We start from the raw sequence: 19,005 nt of genomic DNA, 5'->3' as shown, positions 1-19,005 counted from the left end.
AAACATGATTTTGATATGAGCACACTGAAAATCATATTGTACAAATACCACCATGACAATCTATTTGTCAAAATAACAGAATACAAGACAATCTTCCTCCATGAGCAACTTTTACTTATGTAAATACCCCTCAAGTAGGCCTTTTTGTATATATATAATTTTATAAGCAAATTTAATTCCTAAGCTATGACTAAAAGTAATATGTAATAGATATCTGTGCTATCTAAGCAGTAACAGCATCTTACAGGACATAGTAAGAGAATTTTTATCACAGAAGCCATCAGACATAAAGAATCTTTCTCATGCTTAAATTACCTACAAGCCAACTGAGTACAAAAAGACTCAAATTGTGGCCTGGTCAATTCTGATTTCCATGTGCCTATTAATTATGAATTTTATACTTCATATATCATGAATAAATTCTTTCATTGTATGAGTTTTAATTACAGTTAAAAATATTTCAAGAGACTCTCCACCTTGGAAGTGGGTAGGGTAGACCTGAAGAATTCTGAAAGGGACTTTAGAGCTACAAACAACAAAACCCATATATTTTTGAAGTAAGTCTGTTCGAGTTACATTGTATGAATACCTGGACATCTATGATCTTAATATGAAACCCCCTTGTATAACAATTGACGCCAACAGAAAACATAGGGGGAGGAGTTTACACGTAAATCTGTTATATATGTGTGCATGCATACAAATACGTGCATACGTATATATCTACGTGTAGATATATACATACATGAGGCTGTATATTCAGGAAAAGGCATATAAAATGATCAAAGAAGGCAAAGAGATAGAATCTGCTATGGTTTAACAGATACTAAGAAAATCAGATTTTCTAACATAGTCATAAAGCTAGCATCAATAGAAAAACATAATATTATAAATATGCAAAACGGACCAGGATGGGAACGTAATACCAAGTACTCGAGAGGCAAAGGTAGAAGAGCTGCTGTCAGAGGCCAGGTGAGGCAAAAGCACGAGACCCTACATGAAACACTAACTAACAGCAGAAAGACTCAGATACAGCAAGGGGGAGTCCCTGAGTTCAATACCCAGTTTTGGTATAAACAAATACATAAATCAACAAAGTAAAAGTTGAATATTCCAAACTTACTTCCCTGATATCTTAGGCGTTCTCGATGCCCCAGGCAGCTGTCTCTGTGCTTGCCATCTACCTTCCCAAACCTCCCTCTCATTTACTCTTTGCCATCTGTTAACATCTATTGTAACACATACTCATTTCTCTTCTTTCTCCTTCATCCCAAATTGTCTGAACATGAGTTTCTGCAGAACAAAGGCCTAATTAGTTTTACTCATTGTTGTATCTTCCATTGCAATTTACTTCTTGACCCATAAGGAAACCAACATTTGTTCAATAAACTGGTAAATATAAAAATGGATAATGAACATATATAGTAAAACTTGTTATAGAAACTGAGGGGTACTGCCTGGTATCTGTAGAGCTAAAATGACTTCAGAGTTGTCATAAATTCATCAAGTTCATCACCTCAAGTCATGGTTTAAAAAAAATACACTGATTAGTAAGTGGTATGGTACATTGGCACACCACAATAATCCCAGGTATCTGGAAGGTGGATGTCAGAAAGATCATTGTTGATGGCTAGTCTGAACAAAGAGTTAGCTAGACTTGATTTCAACCACCACAGTGGGCCTGATGGTTCACATCTATAATCCCAACTACAGGAGTGCATAAGTAAAGCAATTAGCCTAATAATGGCCCCTAGAAAAAGGAAATCTCTAAAAAATAACTACAGTTTGTTGTTGTTTTTAAAGTGCTGCCTAATACATGAAGGTCCTGAGCTCAAATGACAATACTGTATTTATAAAAATAAAAATAAAAGATAGTAAAAGCCACCTGCTGGTGGCTCATGCCTTTAATCCTAGCTACTCATGAGGCTGAAATGTGACAATTACAGCTTAAAGCCAGCTCAAGCGGAAAGTCCTTGAGCCTCATCAGCAACACACTATTTAGAAGTGCCACTACGACTCAAGCGGTAGAGCACTAGCCTTGAGCAGCAGCAGCTCAGGCCCTGAATTCAAGCCCCAGGACCAGAAAGAAAAAAAAAAAAAAAAGATAGCAAACTGATGTATAAAAGGGATGTATAGATTTATGAATGACAGCCTCACACAAAGACAAAGGGGTTTGAAGATAAAGTCTGTATAGTAGGCATTAGGCAGGTCAAACTTCCCACAGTGCAGCTCTCATTAAGAAGTCACAAAGACAAACCTCAGATTTTCCTACTGTAATAATCCCTTCAAATACTACAAGCTGCTCTAGTCTAAACTAGAACTCAGGTCCTACCTTAATTCTGCAGCTTTAACATTAGAGTCAGTACAGAGGACATTAGGTAGCAAAAGGACAAACGGAAAAGGGTTGGGGTATTCAAAGAGACCTGCCAAAGACCAAAGTTCCCTTAACAGCCTACACTTCTCAGATGCTAGGCAGAATTAAGAAGGCATTCGCCAACATCTGGGAAAAAAAATTAAAGTCTTATCAGACATGGAAGATAACCCAGATGAGACCAGAATTTCTGACAGATGAAATTCATATATGCATATATGTCATATATGCAAAATGTCATTTGAAAAGGCATTAGGAAAAGAGATGTTGAATAGGGTCAGTACAGATCTACTGTTAGACAGTCCTGTGTCTGATGAAGTATCAAAAATTCATAAATGTATGACATTTACTGTGTTGATCAAAGGGAAATCCAATGGAGCTGCAGTTTTTCCAATGACTTTTACAAAGTCAGAGATAAAGACCAAATTATAAAGCTTTTAGAAAAGGTATTTTCTAAGCTGGGCAATGGTGGCTCACACCTGTAATCTTAGCTACTACTCAAAGAGGCTGAAACCTGGAGGACTGTGCTCCAAAGCCAGTATGGGCAAGAAAGTCGATGAGACTCCACCTCCAATTAAGCACCAAAAAGTTCAAATGGTAGAGCATCAGCTGAGCAAGCAATCCAAGAAAGAGTAAAAGGACTTGAGTTCAACACAGTACTGACATACTGACACACTGACACACTGACACACACACACACACACACACACACACACACACAGATCATTTTTTATACTTTGATTATAAAGGCTTAATCTTATCTGAGGCTTAATCAAGAAATATCATTAACTGTTTCTATTAGAAAAGGACATTGTGTCTCATTCTGATTTCAAATATCTGTTACATAATCTTCTGCCTTCAGGAAATTTAAAAAGTGTAGAAAGATTAAACATTGACAAATGAACAAACAAAATTCTAAATCTCAATACACAATCTGTGGATACTAAGAAATTCTTTAGAATTGAACCCTTTAAGTACAGACCATTCTAAGCTTAGAAAATTTGAGTAAGATACATAGTGTGCTCTAAGAAGAATAAAGATAACAAAATTTTACATAAAACAGATAAAGCAGAATTCAATAAAACATATTGAACAGTAGTATTTGATCATTTATATGTCAGATACAGTTACATTTTACCTATATTTTACTTTTTGAAATGAGGTCTTACTGTGTTACCCAGAATAGCCTCAAATTGTAACACTCCTATTTCAGCCTCCTGAGTTCTGTGATTACAGGGTATATATAAACTACCATGCCCAGCTTTTTCAAATTATCTTGTGTATGTATCTTGTGTGTGTGCTGGTCCTAGGGCTTAAACTCAGGAACTGGGAACTGTCACTGAGCTTTACTACTCAAAACTAGTCTATCACTTGTGCCACTGCTCCACTTCTGGCATTTGGGTGGTTAAATGGACTTCCTGCCCAGCCTGGCTTCGAACCACAATCCTCAGATCTCAGCCTACTGAGTAGCTAGGATTACAGGCATGAGCCACCAGCACCAGCTGAAAGGATCTTCTTTTTAGCAGTTTTCAACTGAAGTCTTACTAGGAAACACTTTATCATTTGAATCCTGTAGCCCTTTACTATTGCTTTTCTGGACTGTGATCCTCCTACTACCCATTTCATATCGCTGGGGTTACAGATGGGTTCCACTACACTTGGCTTGTTCTATAAAACACTGTCTCATCAACTTTTGTGCTCAGGCTGGCCTCAAACCATGATCCTCTTATCGCTACCTCAAAGTAGCTGAGATTACAGGTTTGGGGCACCATAACCAGCCATATTCTTTTAAGGTTGGTTTTATAAACCCTAGTTCACAGTCTATTCAGGGGTAAAACAACTAGTCAGTAGCAGAACAAGAATTAAAACCTAGAGTTATTTATTTCAAAGTGCATGCTACTGGCCAATATACAATAATATAGATAGATAGATAGATAATCTGAGCTACAGAGTAGAGAAATGTTAAGTGTGAAAATGAATACAGGAATGAATGCTTTCAATTGACCAGGGCTAAAAATTGTGTGATATAGCTTGGCACTGAATAAACATTTCTTAAATGATTCTGATGAGAGGCAATGAGGAATTCTCTAAAGACCCAAAGAAATATAAAAACTCTAAGCTTTTTTTTCATCCAAAGAATCTTCTTTATAGAGGATTTGATCAGTCCATACTTGAAAACAGTTTAAGGCAACATTATCCAGATTATATATTTAAAAGTTATGAAGATATTCCATGAGGTTCTTCATTATAAACAAATACAGAAGTCTAATGCTAATTATTCTAATAATTTATAATCTCAATTTAAGACCTCCAACAATTTAGCACTATCCTCACATGGGAATTATTTTTCAAAGTTTGGTCTTTTCTATTTTTTGAGCCAGTTATGTATATTAGCAGATAGAAGTACATATTTAAAAATAAATTCAGATCTCTTCCACCTTCAAAATAAAACCTAAAAGCATAAGCAATGTAATATATTATATTGTTTCTTAATTCATAGGATTCATATTTTTAAAAACTCATAAAAAACAAGAATGAGGAACTTTTAAGTAAAAATGCAAGAACTAACTGATATTTCATCATACCTTTGTTTATCATGGCTTCTTTTTTATTGAAGGTGAGGATAAATCCAGTGGGGATAGTCTTACAAGAAAGTTCGTCTGTGGGGATTTGCCTTGTTAAAGAACAAGTGAAAAATGGATTTTACCCATAGGTAACTTAACTCCTGACTCTATATAAAAGTATCTTTCAGATTTGGTACCATAAATGAGACTGCAGAAAACATCATGTTCTGATAGAAAATTAAGATGTCATATTTTTTGGTGTTTATTAGATACTTTCAGTTCACAATGGTGGCACTCAAATTGTTCAACTTTACCATAAATAATATACCAAAATTAAGTTCTAGCATGACTCACTGATTTACTCTTAATTTTAATTCTGAGAAGATGAGTGTACAGGGATGTCAGTAATATAAAATCGTGGCAATTACTTCTTCTGGTCATTCTCATACCAGTAAACATCAGATCCTTCCAAAAATTCAGATTAAGAAAATAAGAAGTCATATAATACTAGCATGACTAATGTTATTTCTTCTGGTTGCTATGGAATTAAAGGACAGTTTGTTCACGTATTCCATTCTGTTGGTGCATTCATATTTAAGGTGCCACAACACCTTTAAAACCCAGCTGGGCAAGTCTCAGCTTGTACCGCTTTGTATCAGCTGCCAGTATCTTACTTTTGTTTCACAAAGTGACCTCCAGGAACAAGTCTTTTCCTTTCTAAAATTAATAAACACATTTTTACAAGACTCTTCACAATGATTAGGATCAACTTCATCTTCATCAAAAAAAGTAAATAGAATAATTGGGGTGGAGCTAATAGTAGAACATATACTTAGCTTTAAAAGGCCATAAATTCCATCCCTAATAACAAACAAAAAGAAATCTGCATATCACACCCAAGAATGATTATTACATACATCACTAACAGCAAAGAACTATGCAAATCACAGAGATAAAAATGTAACATTTTTATTTTATATAAAAGAACTAGCAAGTACAGTACTTTCCCTTAATATGCAGCCTAATTATGGTTTTGGAAAATCTTTTTATATTTTATATTTATAGCATTCTAAAACAGAACAATGAAAAGATCCATATTAAAAAATAGTTAAAAATAAATTTTAAAATATTCAAGGCTTGACTACATAATAAGTTTGGTTCTCTAGAAAAGAGTAAGATCAAAACTATAGATTGAGTATTCTGCATAATAAAAGCAGCATATTTTCACTGTTTGCCTTTAACACAAGTTTTGCACTAGCTACAAAACAAGAATACTTGTCAAAGTGAGGATTCTGGGGCTTGACCGCCCAACTCTGATATATGTGTCTATTATAAAAGTTACTTCAGTTCAGTGTTTTTTGGGGGGTTTTGGGGTTTTCTTTTGTTTTTGTTTTGTTTTTTTTTTTTGTCAGTCTTGGGGCTTGAACTCTGGGCCTGGCACTGTTCCTCAGCACTTCAGCTCAAGGCTAGAGCTCTATCACTTGAGCTACAGCACCACTTCTGGTTTTCTAGTGGTTTATTGGAGATAAGAGTCTCACAGAGTTTCCTGCCCTGGCTGGCTTTGAACCGTGATCCTCAGATCTCAGCCTCCTGAGTAGCTATGATTATAGGCATGAGCCACCAGTGCCCAGCTAGTTTTCTTATTTTTAAAGTAAATGAGAGGAAGCTGGGCAATGGAAGCTCAAGCCTCAGAAGACTCATATCTGAGGAGTGTAATTTGAAGCCAGCCAGGGCACATAAATCCAAGAGACTCCTTTCTTGAATTAAACAACAAAATGCAGCAGCACCATGAGTGACAATGCAAAACACAAGCCTAAATCCAAGCCTATTGTCCCAAACACACACACACACACACACACACACACACACACACAAATGGGAGGTAGGAAAGAGTCCAACTAGATAATCTCCAAAAGTCCATCCCAACACACACACACACACACACACACACACACACACACACACACACACACTGATTCTAAATAAAAATATCCTAATTATGTCTCTAGTGGAATCATAAATTGGTGCCATTTGAAAGCATGTGTCAGAGGCTTTTCCTCTCTCATCTCCACTATAGCCCTCTGGCTGCCTTGGCTGGTCTCATATGCCAGCAAAGGGGCCAGAGGAAAGGGCCAGGGGAAAATGGCAGTAGAAGTAGAGACTGGGGAAGGAAGATACTCATAGGGTGTTTGCAGCTCCTCCCAGCCCCAAAAGCTTTATTATGCAAACCTGGTCACTCAGTACTTTAAAATGGGGAATTACTTCAATATAGATTAAGTATATAAGTATTATTGTCCTCACACTAGAAACTGCTGTTTTTTTTAATTGTACTATGTAAAACTCAAATTTAATAACGTGATTTTTAAATACCAGAATAAAATTATCTGTGCTTTTATTGATACTATCTGAATAGAATAGCTGGTTGATTAGAATGACCTCCTCATCAAGTTACTATGAAGTTCATCTCCAGAACATGATCCTTTGTTTTTCTACTAACTCCAAAATGCACTCAGATAAACCAAATGAAATCAAAATACTAAAGCGCCTCTTTCAGTGAAAAGATAAAAGAATCTCACCTCACTTTCATGCCATATGGCTCTCAGATCTTTGCTGAAACATAAATCCACATCTGTTATATAGTTCTATTCATTCAATATTATTTAAAAGGTTTTAAATTTCAAAATTCAGCACTTCTACAAATAACAGATTAAATGTTGATCCAGCAGCACAATATCATAACCTACTATAATTAAAATGAACTACAACTTTTGTCTGTAATTATAATCTAATTCAACTTCAGCATTCATGGCCTTTATTAACTAAAGTGGCCTCTAAAATTCATCATATAATGTGAACCACTATTAAAAATCATTCACAACATCACACAAAGGTCATTCTAAGAACTTAATCAAACATTTCTTCTAAGTTTCCTTGCTTCAAGAAAATAGCAGAGGTGGCAATGCTAAATGTTTCTAATATACCCAAGAAATGCCAGGGAGGAGGGAAAAAAAGGTACTGATAAAATTCTGCATGGGGCTGGGAAGGTGGCTCAGTGGTAGAGCGCTTGCCTTGCATGCCTGAGGGCCTGGGTTCCACTCCTCAGCACCACATAAGCAGAAAAAGCCCGAAGTGGCGCTGTGGCTCAAGTGGTAGAGCACTAACCTTGAGCTGAAGAGCTGAGGGACATTGCCCAGGCCCAGAGTTCAGGCCCCACAACCAACAACAAAAAACAAAACAAAACAAAAACCTTCTACAGCACTAAGCAGAATGTTCATTAAAATAACTTTTTAAAAGATATACAAATAGACATCTCCACAAAACACATCCAACCCAGATTCTAAATCTGATAAGTGCTTCTAAGGATGGAAAAGTTTACAAACAAAAATACTTTTTAGAATATCATTTAGAAGCATGCAACATAATTATATTATAAAACAAAGAATCTCAAATGTATCTGTTTTTCCTATTAATTTCTCAGGTTGAGTCACATAAAGTGACACAGGTGATTTCCAGATTACTAATGTTGCTTCTATTTTTTTATACTAATTGGGCTGATAATTTTCATCTGATCTCCTAAGCCTACTGTCATCTATAGCCAGAAGCCAGGGAAGTAAAAGGTTGATCCTACAGTGTATATCCTTTGCCCCTTTAAAATGTTAGCATAAATAGGAGTAGAAGGGAAATCTAGGTTTTATGGATAAAATTATATCTACAAAACTAATAATCAAAGCAAAATTTAAAAATGGTAACTGAAGGCATCACTTATATGTGAAATGGATTTCTTCAGATTTTATTTTATTCCTATCTTTCTAAATCTGCACATGACTAAATAACACTGGCTCCTGAAATAAGCAGAATATTTATATTCAGTAATGTACTAATAAACAGAAAAATAAGATATTCTTAGTCTTCAGGAGGAAAGAAATAATTTAATAAGGTATAATAAACATTTTATTAAAGTAATAAAATGCCTATCCTCATAAAAGTGTATGTATTCTCCAATATACAACACCAGAAAAACTGCATTCTTCCAGAAGCAGCAATGATTGAGTCATTTCTATTGCCTCTCCAATCTCCACCTTAACCCCTATCCTTCACCCCCTGACTCCAAAAAATCTTCAAAGCCAGAAGCGTAAGCTGGAGAAACTGTGTAATTACAGTGATATTTAACAACAGACACAGGATATGATTTCTCAATGTATCTGCTTCTTCTTGCTCCTTTCCAGCAACTTTCCAAACCATTCCTCAACAACTAAAGCTTTGAAGAGACTGAACTGACAAGTATAGACTCTGAAATGGCTTGGTACATTACACTAAACCACACTGACGAGTGAAGATACCCAGATACATCTTACAGATGACAGTTACACTGAAATGTATAAATACTGTCAACTAGTCAAATCTGAACACAGTTCAGAAATTTGAATGTATTTATGGTAATAATATAGCATTCCAATATCATTTTTAAAATAATTTGAAAAATTGCAACCTCCCAATCTTTCTAAACTCCCTTATTAGGCTAGTAAAACAGAGATCCACAGAACGTATGATTTTTCTTAATTTAATGCCCTGTTGTAAAATCAGGATGCCTATCAATCAAATTAGCACTAAAGTAAAACTTTACTCAAACACATATTTCCTGATCAAAAGAGACAATAATACCTAGAACTGATCGAATAGTTATCCAAGTACGAACCATTTTTGGAAAATAAATAAATAAAAGTAATTAATGGAAAAATGTATGGATGATGATGATGTTTCCAGATCAGTACAAAGGCCACACAGCCCATTTCACTCTATGACAATACTTTAGCTTTTGTAAAACCAGTGGTATCATAGGAAGATGAAAAGACAAGGCTTTACTAACTGGAAAGAATGAAATCAACAGAAACCATTTCTCTCTCTCTCTCTCTCTCTCTCTCTCTCTCCCACAGACTATGTACACACTTGGAAAATCATGCCCTGTTTTAAATACCTCACCGGTGAGCAATACATAGGGATCCTGACTGTCAGACACGTGTTTTGCATGAAGACATAGAAAAGCCAACTCCAGAAGAAGCTCAGACGGTCATGTGTACTTGGCCAATATTCTTTCTGTAAGAGTCATGGAAATGGTAGAACCTTCAGAGACTTTACCATAGGTATGGACATTATGTTACAGCCAGACTCTGGGTTTTCTGTGGTTCTTATCCGAGAAAACAGCAGGCAAAGCAACATGATAGCCTTTCCAAACCTCCAGTACAGCAAATACAATGCCAATCTTGCCATGGAATCATAGAGTATTCGTGTTAGAAAGGGCTCTGGAGATCATGTAGTCCTACTCTTTATTCTATCGACAGAGAAGCTGAGACCTACAGAGTTGAAGTCAATAGCCTAACATCTCATAGTGGCAAGCTCCTTTGGTACTTTTGAAGTCTTTCTCAGCCTAGCCACATTCACTCTTTTCTTTTTCTATCACTTCTCAATATAGCTATCCTCTTTCATCAATTAGTGTACTTTTATATTCAGGCCTGTTACCTCACTGTCTTAATGAGGATGGTTAAGCTATTAGTCCATATTTATTTCTGCCTAAAAAGGCAACACCAAGAACCTCTGGGAATCCTTGACTGTAGGCACTGAAGAACAAAAGCAAGCAGTATTGGCTTTGTATTGCTGCTTCGATAAAGCAACAAAGGATGCTGGAGTAAGGTATCAGCAAAAACCAGGCATCTGGAACTGTGAACACACAGAGAGACACAAAAAACTTGGCCTCGAGATTCAATCTTAACATATATATCCAGAGGCAAGTACATGCCCCAGACTAGGAAGGAGGCTTCTGAATCAAAGACACGCTAAGGTTACATCATTAGTGAAATATGTAATGCTTCTGCTCAAGAGGGCAGTTAGATGCAAATTGTGAAAAAATGCTCAGAGTTTGGCAATGGTTCTGTTCCCCCATGTCAGTTATACTTCCTGGTCTTTTTTTTCCAAAAGTTTCCTTAGAAAAAAAAAGTATCAACTTTGAACTAGGCACAGTGGTAAAGATCTATAACAAATCTCAGCACTTAGGAGGCTGAGGAATGCAGACTGAGAATCTGAGCTACCTAGCAATTTGAGGCAAGCCCAAACTACATTCATGTGAAGTCCCTGCCTCAAAAAGTGTCAATTTCATTGTCAAAAAGGAAACAAGGGGTTATGGCTGAGCTAAGAGCAGTTGAAGTTATAGATTATCGCTAATTACCCACAAAAGTATTGTAAAGGGAGCTGTATAATTAATTAAACACTTAACAAGGGTGGGAAGAATGGGAGCAGGTAAAATGAGATGAGGCAGGCAAAAAAGCTATAACATATAATGGTTGGAAGAAAAAGATGCCATAGTATCTGATAAACTTTTCACCTGGGACACAGAACCAAAGATGACATTTTTCCTCTAATTTCATATTATGTTATACCAGGTAATGTTCTGAAGTTACTTTATGATTCAAAGAGAGGTAGGCAAATTACCCCAAGACTTAATACTACTGTAATAAACTCATCACCTTTGTCCCCCTATTAAATAACAATTCTGAGCAATGCATTATAAAACTGTACAATAATCCCTTAATGAATGTGTCTTTAAAAATCTAACCACCTTGGGCTGGGAAGGTGGCTCAGAGTGTTTGCCTCCCATGCATTAGGCCCTGGGTTCGATTCCTCAGCACCACATAAGCAGAAAAAGCTGGAAGTGGCACTGTGGCTCAAGTGGTTGAGCACTAGCCTTGAGCTGCACAGCTGAGGGACAGCGGGCAGGCCCAGAGTTCAGGCCCCACGACTGACAAAAAAAAAAAAAAAAAAACTAACCACCTTCATTATTAGCACTGTAATGCCTGGATTTAATAGGAAATTTATACATCAAGCTCAAAATGTTTTCAAATGCTTTCAGATATATGACAATATGACAATTAAAATATAAATGAGACAATGAAATGGCAATGAGAAGTGTAAAACACAATGAAATATTACATCATCAGATCTTACTCCGAAATCTCTAGACTGGGAAAGTTATGCAAGCGTACGGAAAGGAGTCCATTATAAGGTTGAAAACAAAAACATAATTTTAGACTAGCATTTGCTAGCAATATGGTAACAAACCCTGTGACTGATAGCTTCATGTCTTTACTTTATATAGGTATGGAAAAGGAAATAATTACCCAATCACAGCAAATTAATGGACAAAGTCTTTCAGAACTTCAGTCCCATGAAAAAGAAATAGCGAATCATATTAAAATGATTCTTAGGTGGCAAACATTAGGTTTTTACTCAACATTTTTTACTCAACATTTTCTAATAATAGCCAATAAGGATTCAGCATATGATCTAAGGCAAAATTCATCAAAGCAAAAATCACATAGATCATGTATTATAACTTTCACAAACTCCATAAGATACGTAAGATGGATACTATTTCACCAATAAGAAAACTGAGACTAAGTAACAGTAATTAACTTGCCCTAGGTCATACAACCAATAAGATTATCTGAAATCTGACTCCAAAGCCTATGTCCGCAGCCTATAATATACTTGTCCCATTTATTTATTGTCATTCTAAATATAATTCAGTTTCGATGATTCTCTTTCATTAAGTACATCATAATATAAAACATCAAATAGAAATGTTTACACAATGCAATTTGCAACATAATACACTTAGTGCCATAAACCAGGCACCAGTGCCTCCTGCCCTGGATCCTTAACTATGTGAGAGGCTGAGATCAAGGAGGATCAAGGTTCCAGGCCAACCTGGAAAGAATAGTCTGCAAGATGCCATCTCAACAGATAAAGAGGGGCATGGGAATGGTGTGTACCTACCATCCCAGCTACAGCAGGAAGCAAAAACTAGGAGGAATTCAGTCCTCCTAGGAAGAAAGCAAGACCTTGTCTTAAAAATAACCAGTGAAAGAGAGAATCTGCCTAGTAAGCATGGGGCCCTGAGTTCAAAATCCAGTACCACTCCCTCAAAAAAAAAAAAAAAAAGTGGCATAAACAGTTAAACTGCAGGACTAAGTATTTTGTAGAAAAGTTTCTATTTTTGGAACATGTATGTTTTTAAGAAGTTGTTAATCTGTATTCATCTTTTAATTCTTTGAAGCATGCTTATTACAACTTTAAAATATCACAATTAGCTGCTAGCAACTGGCTGGTATAATAGTATAATATATGCATTATTAAGATTAAAGTTTGTATAAACTTTGTATGATGTAAAACACCTTCCTAAGCTTACTTGAGAAAGATAGTATTATTTCAGTACTTCATTTTTAAGGATACAGTGTTGTAAAAAGTCATTGATAAGTAGCAGCCTTAAAGACTGGAATCAGCTGCAAAAACAGTATTTTTTTAAAAATAGAAACAGAAAGCCACTCTCTGTATATAGCACAGATTAAGGTAGAGAATCTAAAATGTTTCTGATAATGAGCTGAATCTGAAAAACAAATCAAACTATTCTAAGAGCATGAAATAGGAACTGTATTATCTATGTCTTTAATATTGTCTTATTATTGTTGATTAGCCTCATAAGTACCGTCTAATCATTAATACCTTCACCTGCAGCTTTTTATATTATACTATAAAAGCCTATGATTAATGACACTACATAAAACAATCCACAATATATTGTTATGCATCAATAAAATTAAAGAATATCAACCCATACTGCCAAAACAGACACTGAAATATGTGAAAAATGTGATCATACTATGTGAGCCACAAAAATCATTCACAACATCATACAAATGTTGATATTAGACATTAGACATGAATTGGACATCAATGTCAGACATTAGACTGAGTCAAGGGTACTAATCTTGGTATCATTGTGCTAATGAACACTATAGAAACATATAAACAGGCTTTGATACAAAATGCCAATTAAGACAGTGTATCAAATTTTAAAGTCCACATAAACATTATTGTGAGCTCGAATGCACAGGCAACTAAACTTTTTAAAATAAAAGTCCTACTCAATTCCCATTTTTATTGGTAATAATCTTATGTTACAAACAGCACAGCACCCTCTACTGCATCTGTAATAAGATGTATAAAATCCCCACAAAAAGGAAAAGGATAGAACCATAACAACAAGAATAAACCTTAGGAATCAATAGGTTGATACTCTTTTATTTACTTCAATACGTATTTCAAACATTAATACTTAAAAACAATTTTTATTTTAAATGATCACTATAAATTTCATAGCAGCACCTGAAGTCAAGAAAATGTTCTAGTTTTAAAATGTTTAACCCATAAAAAGTATTCATTTCAAACACTTTAAAACAAACGATATCAAAAAATTCTTTGTGGAGTACTGAAAAAACAAATATAAACCTGTCGTATTAACCATATTGCACCCCATTCCTTTCTGCCTTGGCTTTTCACTTTAAATTTGATTCTTGAGTATGTAAAATGCACCTGTATAACCTTTTTTGATTCAATGGATATTTATCATTATTTTGCAAGAATTATGCTATGTAATGACCTATTACAAGTTCTAGAGCTTGAAAAGAATGGTAATTTTCAAAAAGAAAAGGTACATTACTAATTTTTTAATGCCAAAACTATTTTTAATGAACCAATATTAAGAAATATTGTTACTTTGCCTTGATACTTTATAGTCTTTGAGGCAATCCAACACGTAATTAGAAAGTTACCTTAAAAAAATCACAATTAGCTAATGGTAGTTGGCTGGGATAATAGTATAGGTACAACCACTATCAAGAATAAAATTTGCACAGTGTAACTATCTCTTTCTAACCTTATTTGAGTAAAATAATACTGTTTCAATACTAGACTTCAGATACGTTATAAATCTAGAGTAGTGCAAAGATGAGTAGTTCAAAACTTGTACTTAAAAACAAAACACAAAACAAACTCTTCCTAGGAAAAGAATTAATGCTAAAAGATCTTACTAACAACTAAAACAAAGGATGTCACCTGTTTTAAACAACCCTTTTGTGAGTCATCACTAGAAGTCCTAACAAAATGCAGTAAAAAAACGAAGGTGACACCTGTCTCAAACAAGCTAGATGCAGTCAAATATACTTATTATTTCCAAAATTTGGGAACACTATGCACCTGTGAACAGAACAGAACTCAAAATATATTTTATGAAGTCAATTGGAAATATACACCAAACAGCTAAAGGCAGACAATTCAGTTAGGGAAACGAAGTTTAAAGTAACTGAGAGTAAATAAAGGGTGCTTAGACAAATGCTCAACATAAAAACAAAATAACAAGCAGACACTTTAAATTTTTACTTATTTGATATTTTCATTTTTGCAATGTACTCTTGTTATGTATCAAAAACAAAGTTGCATTCTTATTAGACTGATAAGGGAAAATAACCTTCCCACATAGCAGACACTATATCCATCCTTGTATACAAGCACACTTTGATTAAAAGCAAAAGTATTACTTCATCTACTGAATTCTTTACTTGGACCTTTACAGGAATACATACACAGAATTAAAGAATAATGCAAAGTGTTACCCAAAACATAATGCACAGACCCTATCTTAAAGTTCATTCACCTTCTAATCTTTATAATGGTGAAATAAATTTCCAAAATAAATTTGTTCAAGGAGAAACAAAAGAGATGATTAAAATATATTGAGCTTATTGATGATTTAGTTTCTAAGTATTTGAATAGTGAAAGAACAGTACAGTATTATTCTTTTAGAAATTAGGCATAACTATCTCCAAGCCTCCATTCAATGGAAACACTGCAAAACGATGTAAACTTTTAGGGATTAATTCGATTCCTACATGTATGTAAATGTACTATCCTCATACTGCTTAATAAAGTTCACGGGCAAAACAACCCTAAAGACTAATAGGCATTATAACACACATTGAATTACAGATATTAGCTGCTCAAAACAAATTACTATTTAATAGCTTCAGTTTCAAAGCATGATCACTTTCACAGATTCCTGTTAGTCTTAAAATTGAAAACAAAAAATATCCAGACATGAGACAGCCCCTCTAGGAAAAGCACAATATTACAGAAAAAAAAAAATGAGCTGGATGTTAGGCATATATACTTCTGTTTAACTTTAAATATTACTTGAGAGAATTCTGGAATATTATTTAACGGATCTGTGTGAATAATTATGCAAAGCAAATTTTATAATGCATATAAGCTTTTAAAATTAGTAAGAAATAAAATTCAATTTAAGTTCTGCTCTCAAATCAACTTAAAAATGAATATCTAAATTTTAGGAAACCTAAGATATACATTAATGAGTGAAATGCCTCAATAATGTTCTTGTACAGCAAGTAAATTAAGCCACAACATTACAGCATATATACACTACCAGATTGCAACCTTATTATGCAAATGGCATAAGACCTAAACTATCCCAAGACAGCAAAACTCCTATTAACTTCAGAGAGAGTTTATACGACCCAGGAGCTTCACCATCCAAAAGTGTTCAGGCATTTGACAATCATCTGAACAGAAGGAAAAAATACAAGTTAGTATTAAAGATTTGCTTTGAATGCAGGTTGGGGAGGGAACAAATAATTATAAAAAAAAGTCTGAGTGATAGGAGAAAGTCTTTTAGAGTAAAATATCTTCTTCATTTATAATGGCAATCACAAGGAAATGAATTCAAAGAAGAAAAGTTGCTTTTTTTTTCAAAGCCCCAGCTCTTATTTTACAAAATACTAGCCTTAATAGCATTATAATTATCCAACCTGTTCATTGACAATCTCGAGAATAATTAATACTGTCAAATTATTCACAGGCTGCTCTGTCAGTTAAATCAATATATGTTTGCTGTTAGAAAGAAGACTATTTACATAAGTTTTTTAAAAAATCTGAATTAGAAACTTCAGTAAGTGCAACTGTATTTGTTTCAGCACATATTCATTACCAGAACTCTAATTACTGAAAATCTATTAATTGAAAGGCTGAAAACTGAACACAATTACGGGATTTGTAAAACCAGGTTAACTCCAATCAAGGGTACTAGTATATATGAGGACTGGTTAAGTATTCAAATCTACAGAGAAAAACATTTCCTTGGAAGAAAGACTTTAAAAAGGAGTTCTCTTTTCTGAGCAGGCTTAAGTCACTGTCCAAAGAAAACCAAAAAGTAAATAAAAAGAATATGTTAAGTACAGGCATGCCTAGATCTGAACAAGCACAAAGAAAGTGAAATATACACACGTTTCAAGTTGAGAAGCTTCATACATTCTTTATGAACAACTTGACTTCAATTTCAACTCTCAGAGGGAAAGGCACAGAAATGAAAGAAACAAGAAGAAGAAGAAGAAGAAGAAAAAAAAAAAAGAAACTCTTAAAGTACCACAACTGTCAGACTACACTGTGAACTGAGTTCTCAACAAAGCTTCCTTGTGTCTTTTCCCTGATCATCAAACAAGAAGTCTCGAAACCACAATGAAAATTGTTTTAACACTCTGCCGTGGGGAGGGAGGGAGGTTCATCAAAGTGAAACGGAACCTCACGACTCCCCCCGCCCCCCGACGTCCTCCACCAGAAAGATAAAGCCCTGTCAATAACTACCAACCCAAGTATCACAGATGCCCCGTATCCGGTTTAAATCACAAGCACAAGCACACACACACACACACACACACACACACACACACACCCCAAAAGGCGGGGGGGGGGAGGGAGAAGTGGGGGGGGTAGAGAGACAGAGACTGACTTTAAAAAACACAATCTCTCAGTGCAAAAGAGCCCAACGAAGAGCCCCCCCAGTTTCAATGTGTGTCCCAGGGATGGGGGGGGAGTGGGAAAAGGGGGGGGGGTGCAGAGTGCTGAGTGGATATTAAGACTGTTTGCTGCACAAAGAAAATACAGTTTTAAAAGAAAAAAGAAAAGAAAAGGAACCCGTGAAGCTGATGGTTCAAAGAGCCCACTGAGCACCAGTCAGAAAAGGGGGGAAAGAGAAAAGAAAGAAAGGAGGAGGAAGGAATCAACGGTGGGAAAAGTTCACCCATGGACAGGGAATTAAAAAGAGAAGGAAAAAAAAAAATAAAAAACCACCCACCAAACCCCAAACAAGGCCCCACAAGTGAACCACCAGCACCACACACCACCGCCTCCCCGCACACACACGCGCGCACACACGCCCGTGCACCCCGCGATCCCTGCCCCGATCGGAAAGCGAGAAGAGGAAATTAAAGAGAAAAAAAAATACCCTTCTCTCTTCACCTGACCCTCTTCCTCACCCCCAGACCTAAAAGGGGGAGCTTGGGGACGGGGTGGTGTGGGGGGGGCACAGCCAGCATCCGCAGCGGAAAGCTGGGGCTCCCTCTCCCGCTCGGATCGCAGCCTCCCCCCCCCCTCCCCACCACCACCACCACCACCACCACCACCGGCTCCCGCCGCATCCCCGAAGTGCGGCCGCCCAGGGCCCGGCCGGGCCGGCGGGGCGGCGGGCGCAGAGCGGCGGGCGCGCGGCGCCCACACCCCCGGCCCCGCCGCGGCGCGCAGGGTCCATCGTAAACAAGCCCGGGGGGGGGGGGGGCCGAGCCCCTCGGCGGCGGCGGCCGCCGGTGTCAGGAGGGAGACCCCGCACAGCCGCGCTCCGCTCGCGCGCGCGCGCGCGCACACACACACAGACACACGGCATCTGCACACACGCACGGACACACGGACACGCGTTCACACGCTCCCACACACATGTAGAGACCGAAGCATATTCACCTTGGCTGTGGATTATTGTGGTGTTGTTGGTGGGTGATGGAGATGGTGGTGGTGGGGAGGAGGAGGAGGTGGAGGAGGAGGAGGAGGTGGAGGAGGAGGAGGAGGAGGAGGAGGAGGAGGAGGAGGAGGAGGAAGAGGAGGAGGAGGAGGAGGAGGAGAGGAGTAGTTGTTGTTGATGGGTAACAGTCGCCAGGACTACGGTGACTATGGCGCTTGATTCACAAGGCAACGGTTGCTATAACTCACAAAAGAGAGAGAGGGAGAGAGAGGGAGCGAGAGGGAGAGGGAGACACTCACAAGGGGAGGGGTGAGGGGAGGGAAGAGAGGGGAGGAGGCGGGCCCGGGCGGCCGCCGGAAGGGGCGGGCCCGGCGCCAGTG

At 36.9% G+C, this 19,005-nt stretch overlaps 1 protein-coding gene across 1 annotated transcript in view; it reads right to left on the bottom strand.

Annotated features, from left to right (window-relative positions):
- Nucleotides 1-18,669, bottom strand: part of Rfx3 (regulatory factor X3) — a 227,444-nt gene extending 208,775 nt beyond the window's left edge. Inside the window, exon 1 of the mRNA XM_042699413.1 lies at nucleotides 18,628-18,669. The gene's annotated coding sequence lies outside the window, so the exon portion shown is untranslated. The remainder of the gene's footprint in view (nucleotides 1-18,627) is intronic.
- Between the last annotated feature and the right edge of the window lie 336 nt (nucleotides 18,670-19,005).

This window comes from Dipodomys spectabilis, unplaced genomic scaffold (genome assembly GCF_019054845.1).
Source record: "Dipodomys spectabilis isolate Male_0828 unplaced genomic scaffold, ASM1905484v1 ptg000241l, whole genome shotgun sequence".
In the NCBI taxonomy this organism is placed as follows: domain Eukaryota; kingdom Metazoa; phylum Chordata; class Mammalia; order Rodentia; family Heteromyidae; genus Dipodomys; species Dipodomys spectabilis.
The sequence above is the reverse complement of the archived record's forward strand: the minus strand, read 5'-3'. Positions and strand labels throughout refer to the sequence as shown.